This window comes from Protopterus annectens, chromosome 11.part0, assembly GCF_019279795.1.
Source record: "Protopterus annectens isolate FY-2018-M chromosome 11.part0, PAN1.0, whole genome shotgun sequence".
NCBI lineage: Eukaryota > Metazoa > Chordata > Ceratodontiformes > Protopteridae > Protopterus > Protopterus annectens.
The window spans coordinates 274,116,519-274,139,389 of record NC_056745.1 but is presented as its reverse complement, the minus strand read 5'-3'; the positions used below and the strand labels follow the sequence as shown (position 1 = coordinate 274,139,389).

At 39.8% G+C, this 22,871-nt stretch overlaps 2 protein-coding genes across 4 annotated transcripts in view; one reads left to right on the top strand and one right to left on the bottom strand.

The window, feature by feature from the left end:
* NUP37 (nucleoporin 37) overlaps nucleotides 1–14,574 on the bottom strand; it is a 1,368,290-nt gene extending 1,353,716 nt beyond the window's left edge. Inside the window, exon 1 of one of the 3 annotated variants that reach the window (XM_044087745.1) lies at nucleotides 14,491–14,574. The gene's annotated coding sequence lies outside the window, so the exon portion shown is untranslated. Of the gene's footprint in view, nucleotides 1–13,910; nucleotides 13,933–14,490 lie in introns of those variants that run through there. The other 2 variants (XM_044087744.1, XM_044087747.1) reach the window with 2 other exon arrangements.
* A 56-nt stretch (nucleotides 14,575–14,630) lies between these two features.
* LOC122814932 (PARP1 binding protein) overlaps nucleotides 14,631–22,871 on the top strand; it is a 929,076-nt gene continuing 920,835 nt past the window's right edge. The window contains exon 1 of the mRNA XM_044087194.1: nucleotides 14,631–14,726. The gene's annotated coding sequence lies outside the window, so the exon portion shown is untranslated. The remainder of the gene's footprint in view (nucleotides 14,727–22,871) is intronic.

Below are 22,871 nucleotides of genomic sequence, written 5' to 3'. Positions count from 1 at the left end.
TCACAAATCACTCCTGACACTCTTTTCCGCCCACTCCAACTTGCTTGTACTCTTCCACACTCACCAATACTCTGAACTGTTGATCCCAAGTATTTTAACTCATCCACCTTCGCCAGCTCTACTCCTGCATCCTCACCAGTCCTCTATCCTCTCTCTCATTCACACACATTAGTCCTGTTGACCTTCATTCCTCTCCCTTCTAGAGCATATCTCCACCTCTCCAAGGTCTCCTCTCCTTGTTCCCTACAGATCACAGTATCATCTGCAAACATCATAGTCCACAGGGACTCCTGTCTGATCTTGTCAGTCAACCTGTCCCATCACGACTGCAAATAAGAAAGAGCTCAGAGCTTATCCTTGATGTAATCCCACCTCCACCTTAAATGCATCCGTCACTCCCACCGCAGACCTCAGTGTTGTCACACTACCCTCATACATATCCTCTACTACTCTTACATACTTCTCTGCCACTCCCAACTTCCTCATACAATACTACAACTCCTCTCTAGTCACCCTGTCATATGCTTTCTCTAAGTCTACAAAGACAATGCAACTCCTTCGGACCTTCTCTGTAGTTCTCCAACACCACTCTCAGAGCAAGCATTGCATCTGTAGTGCTCTTTCCTGCATGAAGCCATAATGCTATCCCATAACTTCATGCTGTGACTGATCGGTTTTATCCCTCTGTAGTTATTACAGCTCTGCACATCACCCTTATTCTTAAAAAAATAAAATCGGTACCAAAACACTTTCTCCACTCCTCAGACATCCTCGCACTTTCCAAGATTTCATTAAAGAATCTGGTTAAAAACTCCACTGTCATTTCTCCTAAACACCTCCATGCTTCCACAGGTATGTCATCTGGACCAACAGCCTTCCCATTCTTCATCCTCTTCATAGCTATCCTTACTTCCTCCTTACTAATCTGTTGCACTTCCCGATTCACTATTCCCACATCACCCAAACTTCTCTCTCTCTCATTCTCTTCATTCATCATTCCCTCAAAGTACACTGTCCATCTGCTCAACACATTCTCCTCACTTGCAAGTACATTTCCCTCATTATCCTTTATCACCCTTACCTGCTGCACATATTTCCTAGCTTGGTCATTCTGTCTAGCCAATCTGTACAGGTCCTTTTCTCCCTCCTTAGTGTCCAACCTTTCATACAGCTTTCCATATGCCTTATCCTTCGCCACCTCTGTCTTTACCATGCACCTCATCTCCTTATACTCCTATCTTCATCTCTCTGACAATCCCACTTCTTCACCAACCTCTTTCTCTGTATACTCTCCTGTACTTCCTCATTCCACCACCAGGTCTCCTTGTCCTCCTTCCTCTGTCCAGATGTCACACCAAGCACCTTTCTAGCAGTCTCCCTTACTAGCTCTGCTATAGTTATCCAGCTATTCGGTAACTTTTCACGGCCACCCAGTGCCTGTCTTAACTCTTCCCTGACCTCTACCTCACAATCACCCTTTTTCAGTTCCCACTATTTGATCCTTGGTGCTGCCTTGACACTCTTCCTCCTCTTATTGATCACCAACATTATCCTAAAGACTATCATTCTATGCTGCCTAACTACACTTTCCCCCGTTACTGCTTTAGTCTCCAATCTCCTTCAAACCGGCCCTCTTGCACAGGATATAATCCACCTGTGTGCATCTTCCTCCACTCTTGTATGTCACCTTATGCTCCTCCCTCTTGTTAAAATACATATTCACCACAGCCATGCCCATCCTTTTTGCAAAATTCACTACCATCTAACCTTTTGCATTCCTTTCCTTAACACCATACCTACCCATCACTTCCTTATCCCCTCTGTTCCCTTCACCAACATGCCCACTGAAATCTGCTCCAATCACTACTCTCTCACCCTTGGGTACAGTCATCACCATTTCATCCAACTATTTCAAAATTTTTTTTCTCATCTATTGCACACCCAATTTTCAGAGCATATGCACTAACAACATTTATCATTACACCATCAACTTCCAGCTTCCCAAACATCACTCTATCCGACACTCTTTTCACCTCCAAAACACTCTTTGCATACTGTTCCTTCTGGATAACCCCTACCCCCTTTCTCCTCCCATCCACACCATGATAGAAAAATATGAATCCACCTCCTATACACCAGGCCTTACTCCCCCTTCCATCTGGTCTCTTGCACACACAATATGTCAACCTTCCTTCTGTCCATCATATTAGCTAGCTCTCTCCCTACATCAGTCATACTGCCAACATTCAAAGCTCCTACCCTCACTACCATTCTCCTAGGGCATGCCTCCCCCCTCTTCTTCTCAGTCAGCCAACAGTAGCCCAATTTCCACCAGCACCCTGTTGGCTAACAGTACTGGTGGCAAAGGAAACAACATATTGGAAGCAAACAACTAGAAATGGAAAGGTAATCAATTGGGATAAGGCCAAGACGTTTAGACTGCAGGTTAAAGACCGCCTTCCCCATTACAGATTGATAGAGTATAGGCAAAGAGAAAGGGATAGGAGAATCCTAAGAGAAAGGTCTACTCTGGTACGGTTTTTAGCTGAATCTAGAAGAGAAGCTGCTGTTAAAAATTTGTAATAAGTAGGGCATATGAAATGTTGCACAATGAATACAAGAATTAAAGGAGGCTATAAAAGATTGTAAAGAGGCTGGAAAATCAATTCAAAATGGAAATACATATGTATGGCTCCCAGTAGATAAAAAGTCCAGAAGTTTTAGGATGTGTTCTTGGAAGTATTTGCATAGGTGTTTTTAGATTCCAAGCAGACAGATTTTTCCCAAGTAGACAGCAAATGCTGAGGTATGACGGGGAAGAAACAGGTAAATGGCTGCATATGTTTTGGGAGTATAATGAACTGTAAGACATGAAAAACTCCACAGAGTACTCTGTCAGAAATACTGGGTGATCAAATGGCTGTAACTAAGGAAAGGATTCTTTGAGCTGGGGTATAGGATCCGAGTTGCATAGACATGTTAAGGCCTTGTTAAATTTAATTTTAGCGACCCAAAATCAGTGACCAGAAAATGGAAATCAAAGTTAAAACCAGCTAATTTGAAGTGATGATTATAATAAAAAGAGAAAAAAAGAAATGGAAGAGGGATCTTTAGAAAAAGGAATATGCAAATTACATACAAATAAATGGAAACTGTGGGAACAATACCTACAAAATAAGGTTCAGTGGAAGGCAGGAATTGAGCTAACTATGAAATGTTGGACTGATGACAGTTATACAGAAAAAAAAAATATGCAATGTACAATGTATGTAAATGCAAAAAGATGTTAATATGGTTTTTCTGATAATGTATTTTTGTCTATGTTTTAAATAATTGAAATAAATATGTTTAAAAAAACAGGGTAAGGATCCAAGTCTGCCTTCTTCATACAGACCAATTTCAATGCCAATTCATGACCTGTGTCTCTATACTTGCAGCAAGTTTGCCAGAGTATATATTCAGAACAATTATTGTAGATTTGCTGGTAGCAGACAAAGTGATAATAAAGTGAAATCACGAATATCAATAACAGAACGGTTCAACAGGATTAAGTGGTAGAACCCAATAAAAGGCAATGCTTGCGTTTTGTTTTTACAGCCTCCAATTGACTTGGGTAGAGCAACTTATACAGGTGAAAACTCATGTGGCCATAACACAATTTATACAACCCAGCCCACTATGGATATTTGCTATTTTGTTCAATGTCTGGATGAAACTGGAATTTTTGTTCAGGTTATAAGGTCAATAAAACTAAAATGCAGTTTTTGTTAACTATAATAAGCCTGCATCAATGCTGACAAGGCAACATGCCTACTTATGGGAGACATCCTATATGGAATATTTGGGAATCTGGTTGTATAATACAGTGGACATATGTTGATAATACTTATGAGGAATTATCTTTTCCAGCAAATGCCTCTTCAGACTTTTTGATATGTGGTCAAAGAATATGGCGAGAGACTTCAATGAGAATGGCAAAAAAGCAGGGGCCTCTTGGAAGTGCTTCAGTCATTACCTAAAGATGAGGGAGGCCCAAATGTGCCAGACTCCCATCATTAAATTATGATGCAGTACAATTTAAACCATGTAATGGTGGATTCCAATTAATATAAATGGAAGGAACTTGCATCTGTAACAAGTTTCAGTACTGAAATGATTGAAACGCTAGCAGCGTAGTCTTATTCTGTGACTAGAAAGAAGTATTCTTATGTTAAGAAGACTGTGCTGACTATCAAAAATGTGATTACTATGACAGAGGTGCACCAGTAGTTACATCTGATATTAGCTGAGGATTACATTAATATGGGTTTGTCAGGAGACACAAGCTAAAAAATGTGAAACTAAGCTAACACTGCTGCTGTTTTAATAGCAGTTGTGGTTTGCTGATAAATGGAAATATGGGTCAAAGTTCAACAAAAATATGGCTTTGAACAATGCATTACAATTCAAATACAGAGGATTGTTAGTAACCACAATACATGCAAGGCCTACTGCCATATTTAAGTAATACCTATGATTTGATATAATTTATTACTGGAAGCTAGGGCAGATAAACCTGTGAGAATAATAGTTTTATGGACTGTCACATATGCTGGTTATGGACGGTCACATTGCTGTTTTTCCTGGGTGCAAGATAACTGATGAAACATATTGTTAATTTGCCAGCTGTCAAGATATGCAACAAATAAAAGGGGGTTTGTGCAAACATTTCTTAACAAATATCTGTAGTATTTTATACTCTACAGACGTTGTCAAATATGCCCCAAATGTAGACCTAGTCTGTGGGAAAAGCAAACTGGGTGCTTTGGGTACTTAGGAGTACATTTTCCAGTTTGTCAGAAATTAAATCGATATAAGATGGCTTTTACTCGTAAACTGTTTTACAAAGAAATACAGAAATAATTATAACATTATTTCTATTAGAATGTAACGCTGGTATATGCTGCACAAAGAAGGGATGTGCCTTCTTACTTCTATTAATGATGGTAGCAAACAATAAATAAAATCACACAGCAATTTGGCTACACAAACATGTATAAAGATAAGAGACTTTAGAGAGGAAAAAAATGTGCAACATATGTGCAGCAGTTTGCTTACCATGGCACATGTATAAAGATGTCTTATCAAATGTTTATAGGTAGGTACTAGGCTATCGGCCCAAGGGCCTAAGTAAGCCTAGCCAACAAGGTTCCCCGGCTCACGCCAACCAAGAAAGTTATTGAAATGAAGAAATGTTATTGACACAGAGAGTACTCTGGGTTAGCTAGGACAAAAAAATCATGAACATAAGCAGAACTCTGACTACCATGGCACACACAAAGATACTCCATGATTAACTAAATGTTACTAAGGTACACAATGAGAAGCTGGGTCATTAGGGGAAAAAACTGGAATATGCAGCACTTTAGCTACTGTGGTACATGTATAAAAGATACTTTGTAATTAAGCAAAAGTTACTGGGGCAAAGGTAATGTATTACTGAAGTAAGGAATGCAAACATGCTACAATATTTCCTGGGACTATATTAGAAGGGAAGGCTTGGCGTGTCGCAGATGGGGATTTTGCTGTTTGCAATGAAATGCAGCACACAGTTATAGTTTCTAAACTGATTTTTTAAATTCTTTAAAAAGAAACTGAAATGCAAGATATCACTTCGAGCACCAAAATACATGCTGTAGTACCCAGTGCTTTGGGAGGGGAAGAGGAAAGAATAGAGAAATAATGTACAATTACAAAATCATGAACTATGTTAACATTTAGGATGGTATACACATTAAAAATTCATGTTGGATACCAAGAAAATTGGAATTATTAAAATCAAGTCCACCATATGATGGGGTCAGTTTATACCCTAGCAATTAAGTTTACTGTAAACCTTATAGCCCTCCCCCAAAACCTTGATTTAAAAAGGATTACTTGGGGCAGACCTTAGACAGGTAGGTAGGATTACCTTCTAGTAACAGTTATTCATTAGCAGTTGTCTTCAAAAGTAGTAATGCCAAACTACGAGCTTGCTTCAGTGACATTTGTCATCTAGAAGTCTCAGGTCCATTTCATAATGCACACAAAAAATATCCCAAACAAACTCAAAACTGGCAGACAGATTTCTGTCACAGATACCCTACTCAAAGGAACACCTCTTCTTCAACATAGACAACTCACTCCCTCATCAATTTTGAACAGGTCTGTCCCGTCAAAATTACAAGGTTACTTGACAGACTTATTTACATAGTTTGTTAACTTGCTCAAAGAACCAATCCTCAAATTCTTTTCAGCCACAACCTGTGCCAAAGGTACATATAATATTTGCATATTACAGGACATCATATTTGATTAAAAAATGGTAAATAAATTCACATGACACAATGCTACATTGAATGCAAAAAAATTATTGTAACTGTGATGGCCACTACTGCTCACCAATACGTGACGCCACCACTACCACCAATATGCGACATCCCTACGCTGGGCCAGTAATCAAGAAGCCTGAATCCTCACCACTGACACTGCAGAAGGACATTCACTTGGAATACAAATGGATACGCTCAATATTTACAGATGCAGACCTCTGTGCATCAAGCACAATTTCCCTTAAGAGCACCCACTCATCCTGGGGTCTGGGTGTCTATCTGTCTCCCTCCAGGTCCCCAATGAGACTCCTCGCTGGTACAGATACTGAGTTTAATTCCTCAGCCAAGTGCCCAAGCCAAATCCTTCACCACTCTCTCAGTGAAACCAGTGCTTCACATCCTCTGCTCCAGGTAGCTGATGCGCACACACTGAGATTTGATTTACGCACATACACACATGCCCCTAGAAAAGTCTGGCATAGGTATATAGCTATGCCCTCTTCTGCCCAGACTATAAGGTAGTTATCACTGCCACCAAGTACTAGAAAGCCAGCTACCTAAGGCTCTTGCAAGTGTACCAAAGTATACCGACTGAAATTAATATTAACACAAATGGTAATGTTGACCAAACAGCCAGGCTTTCAGGAGGGGCCAAATAAGTATGTGCAAACACTCTCAAAGCTTAAAAATATTCTCTAAAAAGACCAACTATAATGAAAAGTTTAAATATATTTAATAAAGAACATGAAAATTCTGAATATCTTTATACAATAAACACCATCAATCACAGGAAATATTAAAAACACCACCGATGGAAAGTTTCACACAGGTACAGAAAAACAGTATTTAGCTAATCTTGCTATCTATTCCTGACTGTTCCCTAGTTAAGTTACTTAATACTGCAAGGCAAGAAAATGTGGATGAGGGTCTTTCTAGTCAGGTTTTCAAGAACAGACTACCCATGAGACTTCAGTCTCTTCTAATATTAAAACATTATTTCTGTACAGAATGACATCACATACATCTGGTCATCCGACTTCTGGTTTCCATACTATCCCCCATCACTAGACGCTGCCAGGATTTTAGCACCTACATGTCAATCACACACACAAGAGCACTGTTCAGATCTGCTGCTGCTCCTGGAAGTCATAAAACCATTTTAACACTTCTACTCCTCCTACAGAACTACTAAGCCAGGCTTCTTACAGGCATTACATCTCTGGTTTAATTCAAAACTGAGAGATCATCTTTATGGCCTAATTTAATTTAAACTATTTTTCAAGGTTTGCTGCAGCTGGATTGTGATTTGCCTCTGCTCTTCCAGTATATGCGGTTATGATGTACACATTTAAACAGTTACAATAACGCATGCACATTTCTTTTCTGTCCAGCATGAAACTGTTGATACATTTTAACAAAAACAACTTTAGAAATGCATTTTTAAATACAAGCATCTGTACAACCCAGTTTGATAGACAAAGGACATAATTCTTTACAAAATTCCAGCTAGCTGTGCTGGCACAAGTTATACATCCACTGCCCTACTTCTCCTAGCATGGCTGGCTGTACCTCCTGTTGTCATAATAATAAACAAACAAATGCAAATAAAATTTTCCACATTCATATCACTAATTAATCTGCATACATCTTTCTTTTTTCCATGTTTATTCAGCCATACACTCTAGTACCAATATTCAACAACAGAAATGCACACTGCCCTTTTTACTACTGTTTACTAATACTATGTACTACACATTAGTGGTAAATTTGACCCACAAGTGTTCTGTCTTTATCATCATGGTAATCCAAGAAAATGAGACTGGAGTACCTTCTTAACTTGAAGCAGAAGGTTTTTCACAACATTGTGTAGTACAATTCAGACAGATTATTGTAATATGATACTATTCCACTGCAGAAACATTACACACAACACAATGGGTGAACATTTAATATTTAAATTATTCATAGATGAGACTGCCCTGGTTTAAATGATGGAATTAGTTTGGCTTGTATTTTGAAGGACAGGCATAGCAAATTATAAGTTATGTATTAACTGAATTTTTATGTACTTCTACACACAAACATCTTCATATTTTGTGTATTTTTTGCATGTTTTGCACTATGGTATGCAAGTATGTATGTCATGATTTCCAAATTTACAATAGTTATTTGTAACAAAAATCCATTGCACAATGAATTCCATGTTGGAATTATTTATTATCTTAAATTTGTATAGGTTTAGGTATGTGTATACACACAATTTTTCAACTTATTTTTACAGATTGTTTTTATATTTGTGTGCTTTAATGATTCACACAGGGCAAATATTAAACAATGTAATTATTTTTATTTAATGCAATATCAATCATTCTGTACATAATAGTAAGAAGCAGGATTAAAGTAGTTCAATCAGTAAGTGTTATGCACAACTGCAAACATAATTACTTTTTGTTTAAAAGCTAGTGTTTATATGAAAGAAATATTTGATGCAGTTGTCACACTGAAATATCAAAAAGGAAGTAATATTATAGGTTCATAGGTTCATAGGTTTATACTAGGCTATCTGCCCTAAGGCATTTATAAGCCTAGCCCAAATTATTGTGGCTTACGCCACCCCTTATATGAAAAAATACTGTGCCCATTAGTTTGTTGTGCCTCTGTCCAGCAGTGACCCAGAGATGATTCCCGGGGTAAACCTACGATCTCCCATCCACAGGTCTAGATTTCTCTTGAACAGAGTCAGCGAGGTGCTCTGCCTCACATGGACCGGGATTTTATTCCACAGCATAGGGAGTCTCTGAGTGATAAATCTATCCCTCCAGCACGTCCTATTTATATCCGTGCTAAGGTTTAAGTCGCTTGCTCTAGTGGTTTTGGTGGATTTGGATTTGAGGTGGAGCATGTCCATTAATTCCGGGTTGGACATGGCCTTGTATGTCAGGCACATGTCACCTCTGAGCAGACGGTATGCGACTGAATAGAGCTGGAGTTTCTTCAATCTGGCAGCATATGACAGATTTTGGAGTCCTTTATCCTTTTGGTGAGGAACTTTTGGGGTCTCTCCAATTGCTGCAGATGTCGGGTGAGATACATCCCGAATGGGGCATTGTACTCGATCATTGGTCTGATAAGTGAAGAGTACAGGGGAACAATGACCTCACTAGATCTGGATGTGAATCCCTTCATGATCAGGTGGGCAATGTAGAAGGTCTTTCTAACCACTTTAGCAATGTGAGTGTCAAAAGAAAGGCCACTGTCAACCTGGGTCCCCAGGTCCCTGATAACCTCTTCTGTGCTTAGTGGATTGCCACCTATATGGTAGCTTGGGGTTACCTTGTTTTTCCCGAAGGGTATCAAGTTTTTCTGGTTGGATACTATTAAGTATAGCAGAATTGTAATGTAATGATTTTTATTTTATTTTTATTTATTACCACTGTGACAAAAAAGCACATGTTCAAGGAGTTTTTAAATGTATATATTTTTAAATTAAGAAATGATGGTTGATTAATTTAATTAATCAATTATACAATTAATCAGCTCATTAACCCAGCATATATATAGAATAGCTCTGGTACACATGAATTACACTTGAAAAAGCCCGTTATAAACGGGTGAAAGCGCTTGTGTTGGAGTTCGTTTTGGTGAATAAAGATTTTCATCCTACTACTTTGTTTATTACTTTGTCGTGACGATTTTCAGAATTTCTGGTACATCTGTTACAACCTTAAGGAAGTGGAACACAAGAATTTTATTCACTGCATTTGCTGAAATTTTGTTACAACATCCAAGGGTGAAGATTTTTGGTCTACACGCTTTTCGCTGTTCTTTTGTACCTCCTATTGTCACAATAATAAACAAACAAATGCAAATAAAATTTTCCACATTCATATCACTAATTAATCTGCATACATCTTTCTTTTTTCCATGTTTATTCAGCCATACACTCTAGTACCAATATTCAACAACAGAAATGCACACTGCCCTTTTTACTACTGTTTACTAATACTATGTACTACACATTAGTGGTAAATTTGACCCACAAGTGTTCTGTCTTTATCATCATGGTAATCCAAGAAAATGAGACTGGAGTACCTTCTTAACTTGAAGCAGAAGGTTTTTCACAACATTGTGTAGTACAATTCAGACAGATTATTGTAATATGATACTATTCCACTGCAGAAACATTACACACAACACAATGGGTGAACATTTAATATTTAAATTATTCATAGATGAGACTGCCATGTAATCATAACTGTATTCATAGGCAAGTACTAGGCTAACTTGCCCCCGTGGGCCATTTTAAGCCTAGCCAACTTATCTCAGAGTTGACAATCAAATGCTTCATCTTGTGTCTGTGAGGTAAACACTTTAACTATTTAACCGCCCCCCAACTAGTTGAAATACTAGACAATCAGTCTGCAGGCTATTACACTCCGAGCCAATAAACAGTCAAGTGACCAAATATGTGAAGACCATTATATTTTGTATTCGTTCTATTAATGGAAATTAATATAATCCAATTATTAATTTAGGCTTCAATACAAACAAAATATATACTCTCAGTCCTTGGTCTCAAACTGTATGAATTTATCTTTAGGAAAAGAAGAGAGAGTGCTCCTTACCTCATTTTCTGATCAATACAAGACTCAAAGAAAATATAACTGCTCTCGCTCTCTAGCCATGTAACTTAAGTTCTTCCTACCCTACTTCCATTTATATAACTTGCTCTAACTCTACTGTTCATCATAATTCTTTCAACATGCAAGTTCCGATATCCACTCCACATATAACGCATGTATGCGTTTTGTTTTGTCAGTCACTCTGTATACAATGTCATGCATCTATTGCCTTTATACACGCAAGCCAGCTTTAATATTTACTTTGCATACAGTATGTGTATATATTATACTTTATATACTGAGTGAATGACAATGTAAGGTATCACAGTTATACCTGCGCTGTGGCTAAAATAGGCCAATGGGATCAGTACTCTACCCCTGGTCACAAATTAAAAAAAAAAAAAAATGGTGTACTATGTTATTTGTCTACATCCAGGATGTGAAACTCTCTTCCTTAGATCCTATTTGAGAAAAGGTTCAGCCCAATAGAATTAATCAGGCCCAACAGATCAAAACAAGCAAATACAACATGCACAACACTGTTAAAACTGCTCTATGTGAGACAGAGCCTGTTATACACTAGTACAATTACTGGAACCTACAAGCAATGCCAGAAAAGTATAACATCCAAATTAAAATTCCACAGGCTCTACATTCAGAGTTTATACCAACTTTAAGCAAAATACAAATGCAATTAATATTCATACCTCTCAAGTGTACCTAATTATGAGAAGCATTCCTCGTCGAGTCTTAAAACGCCCAAGCTCCCCGCAGTTCCACACTGAAAAGGTCTGTCACACATTCAGTGTTAAGCATTTTTAAGTAATAGCCAAAGTAAATAATCACACCTTTCGACCTTCCATCTCCAAAATATGGAACATGGTCTCTCATGTATAAACAGATTGCCAACAGAATACATGCCAACACCTTAGGAACAACTTTGACTACTAAGCCCACATGGCGGTTAAAATGTGTATTTATAAATATAAAAAGTTCTTTGGATGAATTAAAATGATGCGGCATTACTTACATGTTTATTACTCAAGAAAGTTCTTAACACTGAATGTGTGACAAGCCATGTCATTGTGGAATGGTGAGGAACACGGACTTTGCAAGACTCAAAATGAGGACTCATAAGTATACTTCAGTGGTATTTAAATAAAACTAAATAACATTTCTTCTTCAAAACAACATATATATCTGGGTCCACTTTGTAATCTCGAAATAATTAAATCTCGAATTTCAGTATTCCGAGATCACAGAACCGAAAACCCATAAGTCCGACCATTAAGAATTCCGAGTAATAGGTTCATAGGTTAGTACTAAGCTAACTGCCCTTGCGAGCCATTTTAAGCCTAGCCAATTATCCGTTGTGAGACTCAAACCCTGCACCTTGTGTTTGTAAGGCAAACAACTTAACCATTAGACCACCCTCCCAACCCGAAACTCAATATACAGAAAAAAACCGAATGCAGCTTTTTTTATGCACCCTACACCTTTGACAATCTTCTCTTCTGTGTCTATGCACCCTACACCTTTGATTAACACCACAACGTGCAGTATAACTTAATGCTGTCTGCTCTACACATAGACAACACAGTGACATCCCAAGCAAGAACAGTCTCATACAGTAAACTGTGCATGTACACTTACATTTGCAGGACCCTAGCCACAATCTTTAGAAACTCCATTGTACTGTATGCTTCCCTATGTGCAAGTACGGATTCAAACTGTGCATGCCTCTGCACCAACCAATGTCATTTAGGGGACGGCGGGCACCCACTCACAAGACTGTTCCCCAATTCCTCAACCCTATCCTGCTCCTGCATCAGTGTGTGCATCAGTACTGACAGATTAGTTGCCTTAGACCCCAGTAAACACTTCAGCCGGCGATGCCACACCTCTACTTTGTTTTGTGTACGGGGCAGGAACAAAGTGTTCAAATCATGCACATTCCAAAAGATATGGGGAATAAAGGGGGGTGGGAATCTGCAGGCAGCTGTGGACTGTGTTGCAAACATCCTCTTTCGCCCAACTACATACCAGTCCCCAAAGTATTTTATCAGCTCCTTCCCCTCTGGACGAATCCTCTCCTTCAGCTCCTGGAATGCCTGCAACACTTTCTCTTCCGGCACAAATGCCAGTGCAATCAAGGACTTAACTGCAATCTGGAAAGGCATACTAGTGTTGTAGAGATGTGCCAAACTTAACTGTTGCACTTTGTGCCATACATTCTTCCCAAAATGGAATAAACATCCCTTGGACTTTACACGGGTGATATTCCGTTGTATGCTCTTCATGGCGGCTATTTCAAAGTCGCACAGCACGTACCAAAGAGCAGTTTCAAATCCCTGTTCTGCAAACAGAGCTAAGAGACAGTCTCACAAGTAGTGCCCATCAAGCAATACACTAGTGGGACTGGCTTACTGTATCCACCATAACGTACCAGCCCATGTATGCTTGAGAGCTGCCTGCAGATTACCCCTTTATAGAAGAAAGTGGCATCCATTAGCCAGATGGTGGCACGGCTCAGATCAAAGAGGTTGTCGATAGTGCTAAACACTATCACTACATGGTCGCCAGCAACATCTGCTATATGCTTTGAGGAATCTACCCATCTTAATGGGGAAATCAAGCACATTGAGTGTCCTCAGTGTTATGGCTGGATCTTATGGGACTGTAGACAGCTTCTGACACACCCTTCCCACTTGTTGCAGCAGAGCACACCTTATAAGCAGGTCAGGAACAATATCCATTGATGTCGATGCTAGGGCGTTCTCTACAAGCAGACAGGGTGCATCCCTGGATACTGCAGCTCTATGCTTCAGCTCTGCAGACATGGAATACTTTTCCACCTCTGTTGGATCCCCTGTGTGATTTGGGGGTACTGTTTTCTGTATCCGTTCACCGGTAGGTACACATTTTGTGATTAGCCTACCTTTACACTTCCACTTGCAGCACCAGTAGTTCTTTCTGCTGCCTCGTTTTTCAAGGGATACACATGGCCTTCCAGTATTAAAACATTACTTCCTTTTTGTGCTAACGTTGTCTGGTAGACGGTTCCTATGGTTCCTGGAGGTTCAAACGCCCAGAAGCCATTTTTGTTCAAGTTCTATGTACGATAAGTTAACGACATACTACATATTTTTATAACATTTTCGTGATTGTGGTATGCGTGATTCTTAACGGTCTGACTTATGGGTTTTCGGTTTTGTGATCTCGGAATACTGAAATTCGAGATTTCAGTATTTCGAGGTTACAAAGTGGATCCATCGTATGTATATATATATATATATATATATATAGGAGGGCATTTCTATTCATCATGTGAACTTCTTAAATAGTACATATAGTGCCCATTTGTTCAACGTATTTACGGGAAAACGCATCTCAGTTGCGCACAACACTAACTGTAATATACAAACATGTTGAAAAAGAGAAAACTTATCCAAAACCTAAATGAACTTTCTGAAAGACAGGACACTTTTTAATAACTAAGCATACAAACTGCCAAATACCTTCCCCACGCTGTCAAAACAACCTCTTCTAAACCGCGAGCCGTTTGTATTTCTGGTTCTGTGATTGGCTGTTAGCGTTTAGTTCCTGCTCAAAGGTCTTTCTTTTGTGATTGGATATTTGTGCTGTGTGGGCAGGAGATTTAAAGTTTTTAAAAAATTTAGGTGGCTGACTGGCTTTTGTTAGAAATTTTTAATCAGATATTAGGATTAAGTTCGCTCATATTTCTTTGATTTTTGTAAGTATAATGCGTGTATTCTCTTTGGTTAAATGCCATTTTAACATGTCTTTTAATGTTTTGTTACGTTGGTTTACAGCTATTCAAATATTTCTGTACGTTGTAGATAAGCTCACGTTTACAGTATCCTGTCAAGTAAAATGGAATATAGGTGGGAGTGGAAAAGAATTGCATGTCTGTAGGATTTTCGTAGAAATTCTTAAATTAAACTTAGCACTTAGATTCTTCTATGTCTATTTTTATTTTATTGTGTGTACAAATACACATTTTAAAGGGGATTGAGGGGTATTCTAAGACGTTTGTTTTTCCAGCCTACTAGGCAATGTGTACACTTGTTGTACAGCTGCTTTTTCCAGTTAACAAGTGTGATTACTGCAGGTATTCCACATACTTAAAAGAGCGTAGTCATTACGTCAAGATAGAATGCGTTAGTGTCCTGAATATTTGTGTAATAATTTCATATTTTTTTACATGTTGATATTTCACTCATCATCCCATATGCACACCTGTGAATTTATGTACAACTTTAGGCTTGTGCCACAGTTTCGGAATCATTCAACCCAGCACCCCTTAACTCGCCGTATTCCATTGATGTTTCCCTTTTTACTAGCCGTTGTTAATAAGCACGAACGCCACAAGGCAGGTTCAGAATAAACAAATCGCTATATTCTTGTGGCTTTTTGGTTTGTTTAAATCATGCATTTAGTAAATCCTAACTAGTTCACATTCAAACAATCCTTTCTCCTCAGATCTGTTTGTTGCGGTTGAACATGTGAAGTTGTCATGCATCCCGTATGAATACAGCTGCTGCAATTACTCGTCTTGTGATCATAACTGTCAACTTCAGATTTCCGCAGAATGTCCAGATTTTGCCCCATATTTTTTATCTGTTTCTCTTCGTTTTTTTCTTGGCAAATCATTTAAGTTTAAAATCAGAAAATGACACACTTTTGAGTTTGATTTCTTACCCTCTAGAAAAATCATGCTAATGCAAAGCCAGCATGTTATTCTAAGTTTATAAGAGCAATATTTAAAAGTTCTCCGTATTTTTGGGTCGTTGTCCCCTTCCATTAATTATGGCTCGGTCCAGATTTCTTGCACTAAGAGTTTGAGGGGTATGCTTGTGACCGTGGCTGTAAAGTATTTTTTTGCTCTAATTCACTTTGTATAGTAACCGACAAGGGTGCAGCGAGGCATACTTCGTGTACTGAAACGAGCACATTTTTTTTCTGAGCATCTCTTGTAAATGTCAACACTCAAACAGCGCAGAATATTTAGAACTGTGTAAATGCATATTCACAGTATAGCAGTACACAAAAAATAATTCGTGTGCAAAGGAATACACCTCTAATTCGTGTGCAAAAGGAATACACCTCTAAAGCTAGTTTTTTTTTATGGAATTAAATTGTAACAGTTGAAAATAACGTAGTTCTTCCCACGTATCTGGGGGTAGCATTTTTAAAATAAGTGGGTAGTGGGGGCAGCACCATTAGGTTTGAGTACAAAATGTAAATCTCTGGCTACACCCCTGGTAACCGAGGATAGAAATTGTCTGTCTTAGCACACTGCTGTAAGTAAGCAATATAGCTCAACGGTGTGTGTTACTGTGTAATTTTAATCATGATTCTCAACCTTTCATTTCGAAAATGTGGTTTACAGAACGCTTGCTTACAGTTAAGAAACAACTTCATCTCCAACTTTCACAGAACGGTTAAAAAGGGTTACTTGTTGATTACAAAACGTTATTTTGACGATTTAACATGGTTTTTAGATTTACTATGGGAGTTTTTAGAGTGTGTGAGATCATTTCAAAGTGGAACAACAAATAATATGGATTTAAGACTCCAATTAAGGAACCTTCCTTTTTATGATCTATTCTCAAGAGGTACGATTTTTAATGAGTAATCATTGTGTCTGTTCTAAGACCAATCTTTCTAAACTTTATAAAGACTGTATTGTAACTGTAAGAAATGTGGCATATTGGTTTCTCCTTAAAGTGTATGTTGTAACGTGCCGACGTACTTCCCAGCTGACCCCAGTTTTTAGGGATATTTTGCTTAGCCTCTCAAAAACTGGTGCTCCTTTGAGGAAAGTGTTGATGGATTAAATACCTCTCAAGTGTACCTCATTACGAGGAACGTACCTCATTTGGGGTCTTATGTTCCTCGAAGTTCCACATTGAAAGGGTCTGTAACACATTCAGTGTTGGGGAATTTTTTAAGTTAAGTGTATTAATTCATTAAAAGAGCTTCTTCATAAGTAAAACTAGCATTTTTCAACCACCATATGACCTTCTTAGTTGAAGTTGTTAGTAAGCCATTGGAATGTATTCCACATTTTGTCCATCTGTCCCACATGATGAGGGCTAGTGTTCCTCATTTCGGAGATGGAAGGTTGAGAGCTATGATTATAATAGACAAAATTCTTTTACTTAATAAAATACCATATTTTGTCAACTCTGTATTAGTGGAACTTGTATTTAGAAAGCATCCCTGACTTGGGTCTAGTGTCCCAGAATAGTTTTTGGCTTCCTCCCTGAGTCTTCTGCTGAGAAGTTAAGGGTGTGGGTGTAGGTGCATGTATGTGTGTAATTACCTATGTTAATATGTATATATGTATGTTTATGACTAGAATACATTAATCATATGCATGTGTTTGTGTGTCTGTACACAGTTTAGTACATTTTTATATATTTATTTTATACTTGAGTGGCACACCTGCGGTTAGTGTTATCACCTCACATTAAAAGGCCCTCTAGTTTGGTTCTGACCTTGTTTACCTTCTGAATGGAATATGCATGTCCTGTGTGTGTGCTACTGCAGTTTCCTCCACACTGCAAAGACTAGGTAAGTGGACTAGAACATTTTCAGTTGTCTAAGTAGGTGTGTTTGTGTATGCGAGATGCAGAAGAAAGGCCTGGCGATTGGTTTCCATTCCCTACTTCACTAATGCACACTATGAATGATAACTTTTGTTTATGGGGTTCCTGTGGGAGCCAAATGCAGGATGCCTAGGTGGAGAGCCTATTGAAATGCAAGTCAGTCCTACAAACTTTTCTTTAAAAGTGGTTAAGGTGAAAGAATTTGCCCAGGGCCTGAGGCCCAGAGTGTGGAAGGTGTCCCTACAAGGTGTGTTGTGCAGATACTAAGGTAGAGCGTTTATTGTAAGCTGTAGCTTAAGAATGTGTTTTTGTATTTGAGTAGGTGCTGCTTTAGTTAAGAAAGGTCCCGGTCATTTGCTGTACAATGTTGATCTTCAAGAATGAATGACTCAATATGGTTGAGTGCATTGGAAACTAAGATTACCTGCTAGTGCTGAGACAGTGGGGAGCCAATGAGGTGCATTATTAATGCTCACTACTTGGGACTTTCTATTTAAAAAGATAAGGTGAGACGTTCTGTGAGACTTTTACAGCAATAAACCTGTACTCATTCAGTCATCAGTCCATGGACTGGAATGGACTTAAGTCTGTTATCTATAAAACATAATAAGACTAAAGCACTAACTTCATGTCTTTGCTTGAAATAGTCTCTCCCGCTTATAGATTTGGCTTACCCATCCCATGGTTGATAATTCTGTATTACCTCTAATGACAATACTGGGATCATACTATAGAGAACATAAGGGCAAATAATAGCCATGGCTAGAGGGTGAGGTAATATAGCAGTTGGTAGAGTCCAGAGCCTATTGTTTGGCACCTCTAGCCATAGCCCATGGCATTCCTCTTGCACATAAAGGGATACTGTATAGAGAGTCAACCCTGAGGGAGGGCTAGAGGGTGAGGTAATATGGCAGTTGGAACTGCCCAGAGCCTACTGAATGGCATCTCTAGCTATAACCCATCACATTCCTTTTGACAGTCATAAGGGCATAAAGCATATCAAGAGATGCATTGGCCTGTGATTGCAAAGAATCTAATAGGGTATGGCAGGACCTGTGAGCAGTTTGAAAGGTAGGCAAGGTGGGTGACGAGGCCAAAGCTCCGTTGATGCCTTTACCTGTGATTGAGGAGCCATTTCAGAGGGTAGCTATAGATATTTTGGGGTCTCTGAGTACCCCAAGTTCCGCAGAAAAAAGTACATCCTGGTGGTAGTAGATTATGCTACCAGATACCTGAGGCAGTGGCTTTGTCTTCCACTGAGGCAGAGAAGGTGGCAAATGCTCTGTTGGTGATTTTCAGCAGGAGAGGTTTCCCAAGAGCAATACTGACTGACAGAGGTGCCAGTTTTATGTCAGACCTGCTGGCTTGTCTGTGGAAGCGTTGTGCGGTCAAGCACCTAAAAGACCACCCCCTACCATCTCCAGACTAATGGTATTCTGGAGAGGTTAAACTCTACACTAAAGACTATGCTACATGCATTTGCAAATCAGTTTAGGAGAGAGTGGGACAAATGTTTGCTACATCTACTGTTTGCATCAGAGAAGTGCCCCAGGAATCCACGGGTTTTTCAGTCTTTGAGTTACTGTATGGGCATGTAGTGAGGGGGCCTTGAGATTTGATTCATGATGAGTGGGAGGGTGAGCGAGTCCCACAAGGAATCTATTGTGGCATATGTCCTAAACCTCAGGACAAGGCTTAGGGAGCTCATGGGTTTGGGGCAGGAGAACCTGGCAGCAACCGAACAGCAGAAAGGTCTGGTATGACAGGCATGCTAGAGACTGAGCGTATGTTGTAGGAAAGCAGGTTATGGTGCTCATTCCTGTCAAACACAATAAGCTGCAGGCAGCTTAGTAGGAGCCCTCTGAAGTGGTAAGGAAGGTCACTAATGCCAATTTCATGGTAAATCTGCTAGGCAGGGGCACAAATTGTTCTATGTTAATATAATGAAGGCTCAGCATGTCAGGGAGGTCCTGGGTAAACTGTAAAGGGCAGGGTTGACCATTAATCCCAGTAAGTGTCAGGTGGGTATGGCAGAGGTCTTCTACCTGGGGCATAGAGTGATGCTGGTAAGATCAGGTCAGAACCTGCCAAAGTGGAAGCTATTTAGGAGTGGCTTGACACTGTTATCACAAAGCAAGTGAAGATTTTCTTGGGGACAGCGAGGTACTGTAGAAAGTTTGTTGCCAATTTATAGTACGATATCTGCTCACTTCACAGACCTGTAAGGAAAAACAGGCCAGATAAGGTAGTGTGGGCCCCAGCCTGCTAGCAGGCATTCCAAAAGCTTAAAGGCGCTTTGGGAAGACCCCTTATATTTGCCAGTCTGCATTACAGCAATGCCAATGCAGATGGAGTCTCAAGGCAAGGTATAGGTTAATGTGTTCTCAGACAGGCCCCTTTCTCTCAAACAATGTTTTTCCAGGGTCACTTGAAAGACTAGCTTGAGTCTTCAAAAGAGGGGGAGAGATGCAACGTGGTGAGGTATTGCAAGCTGTATCAGGAGAAGTGACAGTGCATGTGTGGCATTTGCCAGCATGACTGGCTGAAGTTTTGTAAATTGTCATTTGACTGTCTCATTAAATTGTACAGATGCTTGTATTAAAAATGTATTTTAAAGTTGTTTTAGTTAAAAGCGCTGCAACAGAATATTAATACAGTTCAGAATGACAGCGAGTGAGAGTCCCGTCCCAGTGGAGCATGTTTCCTGTGTGCTCTTGGGAGAAATTGTGTTGGATGCGCAAGGCAGGTAACAGGTTACTGCAGGACCTGTGAGGGTCCATCGCTCATTGTACGTACAATGGCCCCTCTTTACCTTGGGCTAGTAATCAAGGAACCTTAATCCTCACCACCAACACCAGTTGGGGTCTGTCACTAAAACAGGAATGGATTTACACAGTATTTCAAAGGCAGCCCTCTGTACCAGACAGTTTCCCCCAAGAGGACACTGGGAACGTGCTCCACTGGGACTGGACTCTGTCTCTCCAGATCCCAACCAGGACCCACCTTGGAGCACCATGTCCCACTTCCAAGTATCTGGCACACACACACTCTCTGATTGTACACACACACACACACACACACCTTAGCTGGTCCCCTCTCTCCAAATTACAATGTAGCTGCCACAAGCCAAATACTGTAAGGCTTCTTGCAAGGGTTAACCAATTATACTGTCAAATTTAATACTGATAATGAATGGTAGAGTGTGACCAAAGAAGTAAGGCTTTTCGGAATGGCCACAGCAACACTGAAATAAGCACAGGTACTCCTCAAGATATCAAAAGTATTCACTAAAAGACCAGCCATAATGAAAAGGTATAATGGATAATAAAAATAGAAAACAGAAAAAGCAAGACATACTGTTGAGATGCTCACTTCCACAAGGCAAGATCAGATAGTCCAGACACTGAGTTGTACAACTAACAACTACTGAAAAACTGAACTGTGATAACTGACGTAGATCTTTGCTACATCAGATTCCAAAGAAGAACAAAAACAAACTGTTTCTGTTGGAATTCTGTCCTTCAGCTAATTATAGAATTGCATCACATCTAGTCACCTGACTCTGGCACAATTTACATTTAGAAAAGATCCTGTTGCAGCATTTTTTTTTTAACCTAAGCAACTTTTACAAATACATTTTTAATGCAAGAATCTGCACAAATTAATGTGACAGTCAAATGACATATTTACAAAACTTCAGCCAGTCATGCTGCTATATGCCACACATTCACTGTCCCACTTCTCCTGATACAGCTGGTAATACTTCACCACGTCGGCTCTCTCCCCTCTTTGAAGACTCGAGCTAATTTTTCAAGTGGCCCTGGAAAAAAACATTTTTTGAGAGAAATGGCTTGTCTGGGAACACTTTAACCTATACCTTGTCTTGAGAATCCATCTGCATTGCCATTGCTGTAATCTGGACTGACTAATACAGGGGGTCCTCCGAAAGCCCCTTTAAGCTTTTGGAATGAATGCTCGTAGGCTGAGGTCCACACTATCTTATCCGACATGTTTTCCTTGTCAGGTCTGTGAGGGGAGCAGCTACTGTACTGTAATTGAGAACAAACTTTCTATAGTACCTCGCTGTCCCCAAGAATGCCCTTACTTCTCTTTTGGTAACAGGAGCAAGCTACTCCTGAATAGCTTCCACCTTTACAGGTAGGTTCTGGCCTAATCTTATCACTCCCCACTCTGTCTCAAGTAGGAGACCTCTGCCATACCCACCTGATACTGAGCTTAATGGTAAACCCTGCCATTTGCAGTCTGCCCACTACTCCCTGACATGCCGAGGCTTCATTATGTTAACATAGTACAATTTGTTCCTCTGCCTCCTGCCAAGCAGGTTTACCATATAATTAATGTCCCTGACCTTCCTTACCTCTTCAGATGGTCCCACCCAAGCTGTCCGCAGCTTATTGTCAACCTGCTGTCCCACAGCATACTCTTGGGCTCGAGCATTCCTGTCATACCGGACCCTTTCCTGCTGTTGGGCTCCTGACATGTTCTCCTGGGCCAAGCCCATGAGTTCCCTAAGCCTTGTCCTGAGGTTTAGGACATATGCCACAACATACTCCTTGCGGGATTCAAACTCGCCCTCCCACTCATCACAAATCTGATCTAAAGGCCCCCTCACCTTATGCCCATATAGCAACTCAAAGGGTGAAAAACCTGTGGATTCCTTGGGTACCTCTCTGTATGCAACTGTAGACTGAGCAAGTATTTGTCCCTCTCTCTCCTAAACTGGTCTGCAAATGCCCGTAGCATAGTGTTTACTGTAGTGTTTAACCTCAACATAGGACCATTAGTCTGATAATTGTAGGGGGTGGTCTTTAGGTGCTTCATCCCACAATGCTTCTACAGACAAGCCAGCAGGTCTGACATAGAATTTGCACCCCTGTCAGTCAGTAATTCTCTTGAGAAACCTACCCTGCTGAAAATCTCTAACAAAGCATTTGCCATGTTCTCTGCCTCGATGGAGAACAGAGCCACTGCCTCAGGGTATCTGGTACCATAATCTACTATCACCAGGTTATACTTTCCCCTGTGGAACTTTGGTATAGCTGTCCTCTGAAATGGCTCTTTAATCACAGGTAGAGACATCAATGGAGCTTTGACCTTGTCCGCTGGCTTGCTTCCTCTTTTGCACTGCTCACAGGACCTGCAGTACCCTGTTACCCCTCTTGCAATGCCAGGCCATTAAAAGTTTTGCACAAGTCTCTTTGTATGCTTTATGCCCAAATGACCTGCAAAAGAAATGTCATGGG